The following is a 3,486-nucleotide window of genomic DNA, read 5'->3' on the forward strand; positions in this document are numbered from 1 at the left end:
GGAAGAATGGTGATGAGAGTGGTATGAGTCACTGAGATAGGAGTAAGCTGTAGCTGCAGCAGGTTTTTGAGGTGATCACTTCATTTGGGACACTCTGAGTGTGAGATACCAATGGCCCAGTGGAGTGCAGGTGTCCTTTAGGTAGGTGGTTATATAGGTCTAAGTTCAAGAGCGAGATTTGTAGATATGGGAAGAATAAGTACAAAAATAGTGATTGAAACTGTAGAGGAGAATACTGGACAGGTGTCTGAGGACATTTAGCAGAGATGCAGAGGCTAAGGAGCCCATAAAGCAAATGGATGCTACTGCTGGACAGCAGAGCAACAGGGAGTGAAGTCACTTGAACTGGTTCATGGTTGAAACAGTTTGAAAGTCAGTGTGGTAGATTATCCATATTCTCTTGCTGAATCATGCTACTATGATCTAGGACACACACTTGTGTGTTGGGTGACAAAGCCTAGGGCCACAATGCAAGGCTGGACAGTAATCCTGACTTTGACCTCATTAGCTTTATGTTTCTACTTTCATTCAGCCTGGGATTTGATTATACATTCTATTTCCTTTTTAAAAATTTTCTTCTCCTTTCTTTTTTCCTTTTCTCTCTCTTCTCCTCATCCTCTTTCCACTCCTGCTCCTATCCTTTGTGGCTCTGCTGAAGTACTTAGTTTTACATAAATAAAATGATTACCACCTGCCAGGTAGCAATCACTCTTTTTTTCCTTATTAGTGAAACTGATAGATACAACATCGCTTTAATTGCTTTGTTTTTAGTTGCTCTCATTTAAATTTGTGTTGCTTCTTATGCTTGGGGACTTTGGGAAATATTTCTGAGTCCTTGGCTTGTACAAGTGGTTTAGGATACTTGGGAAAAGTAGGATGCTACTATATCAGATGTTAGTTTGATGCATTCACTTTTACTTTGGGAAAGTAGAAAGTGTTTTCATTGGCAGTTTTGTCTAAGTTACAAAAACATACCACAAATCTGCTTCACCTTTTGCAAACTGAGAAATGTGGTGGTCTCTTTTGTATTAAACAGATTTCCCCACTATTAATCATGGTGAATGGTACCAAGTTGAATATGCACTTGACTTTTCTTGGAAAGGCATGTAAAGAAAGTCTTTATGGATACCAATACCATGATTCTATCCAATTCTTCTTAGTCCCCTAATCTTCTTAGCTTGACTTTATACCCAAATATTCTCTTCAGTTCAAAAAGATACTCTCCCAGTGAACTGCATAAACTCGAGGGGCTTATTTATTTATTTGTTTGTTTGTTTGCCAGGAAATGTTTTCTCTGTTTGTCAGGCCTACACATATCTTTATCATAAGCTCTTTACACTGTAAAATAGAATGCTCAAGCAGATGATTTTGGAAAGCTGCTTGCTTCAGACTATGTGCCGTTAGATCCCTTTAACAGCCTGACATGCACTGGTGTCACTGGGCATTAAGGCGGCTGCAACAGTGCCTGTCATTAATAGTCTCTGCTATTCTGCCATCATAATTGCTGACCTTAGCTTGGCCTTCTGCTATGAATTAGAATTTCTGTTAAGAGGGAATATTAATGAAACAAAGTTAAATTCCTCAGCAGTATGCAACTGGAATTAAAGACAGTCTCCATTTCATTTTTAAAAGAGAATGGCTTTGAATATACAAACACTTCTATTATGACTTCAAAATGACAGGCAAGATGCATGAAATAATTATACTTAGAGGTCTTTCTTTCTGAGAATGTTGGGATAGGTATTTTGTTCACTAAGTTCCTGTAAAAATTAAAACATTTATTCTAAAGGACTGATACAGATAAATATAAATAATATAAAATAAAGGATATATATAAGAAACCTGCTGGAGAATTACTTAATGAAAGGCATAAGAGGGAGAAATGTTCTCTTTTCATCACCATGTGCTTTGCCTATTTTAAATAAAAAACTAGGTTAGGACATTACTTCTTTAGCAATGCACAAATATATAGAATATAGAACATATTCTATTTTGTTTTTGAATGTGTATTTTATGTTTTACTCTACTCCTAAGAAGTACTGTATGCATATATTGAGTGTTCATTTATATTTTTATAGTGGAAATTGAATAAAAGTTGAGTCATGCATTAGGCCAATAACAGATATGCCTATAAGGTTGATAGAAATATGACTGGCCTTGGGGACTTGATAGTTGTGATGTGTTAGAAGTGCTCTATAACCTTTTTTAGGGGTCATAAATAATTTTAGAAGTAAAAACTTAACTTTTACTTTAAATCATCTCTTACCGTACTGTTATGTGGGATACCTGATACTGTGGAATCCATCATAATAGAATCTAGAAACTGGAGGAGATCTTTTTAATTGCATATTCTAATCACTTCATTTTTTTTTTAAGATTTTATTTATTTATTTGACACAGAGAGAGAGCGCACAGCAGGGGGAACAGCATGCAGAGGGAGAAGGAGAAGCAGACTTGCCCAGAGCAGGGAACGCGATTGGGGCTCGATCCCAGGACCCTGGGATCATGACCTGAGCCTAAGGCAGATGCTTAATGACAGCCACCCAAGCACCCCCTAATCATTTCATTTTACAGTGAGAACTTTATTTTGAAATCATATCCAGTTTTTAGTCAGTTATTTCATTGAAAATAATTTCTTTAATTTATTGCTTCAAATAAATGTTTTGCTTTTGAGATTATTTCCTTAGGTTAAATCTCTCTGCTCTTGTCTTTCCTATATTTGAAGGCCATTAATGGTTCATTTTCTTCTTCTGAAGAATATTGACTAGGGTAGTAAAGGTTAGTAGCAAGAGGAATTACGCAATTCATCTGGCATTTTGAGTTTCATTTAATACCTCAACATGATTCTATTACTTCTGAGCATTACTATGGAATTGAATATTCATGAAGCCTTCAGAAATGGTATTAAGACTCATTATAAAAAGTATATATGTGTGGGCGCCTGGGTGGCTCAGTTGTTAAGCAACTGCCTTCGGCTCAGGTCATGGTCCCAGGATCCCGGGATCAAGTCCCATATCGGGCTCTCTCCTCTGCAGGAAGCCTGCTTCTCCCTCTCCCACTCCCCCTTGCTTGTGTTCCCTCTCTCACCGTGCCTCTCTCTGTCAAATAAATAAATAAAATCTTTAAAAAAAAAGTATATATGTGTATATATATATGTTCAAAATGATTAATGTTATTAGTCCCGTTCAAATGATGGAAAGATGATAAGATTGAATCTTTAGGCACACTTAAAGAATTTGTACATGATGACACAGATGATACCTGATTCTCAAATAGCATGCCAGTTTTCACCTAGTAGAGATGTTGCCCCAATGAGTTATAATCTTGAGACATTTTAATAAGCCTGGATTTGAACAGATGATCCAAAAAGTACCATTCTAACTGTACTGCCTATCTTCAGTTTTTTCAAAGTGGAGAATTTTTTGCAAGCTGAATAAAATGTTTTTTCATGGCTGTGGGATAATACAAGAGGCTTGAATGTAAGGT

Source organism: Mirounga angustirostris, unplaced genomic scaffold, assembly GCF_029215605.1.
Source record: "Mirounga angustirostris isolate CCGP_5_RB_7025 unplaced genomic scaffold, mMirAng1.0.hap1 SCAF_9, whole genome shotgun sequence".
NCBI classification, from domain to species: domain Eukaryota; kingdom Metazoa; phylum Chordata; class Mammalia; order Carnivora; family Phocidae; genus Mirounga; species Mirounga angustirostris.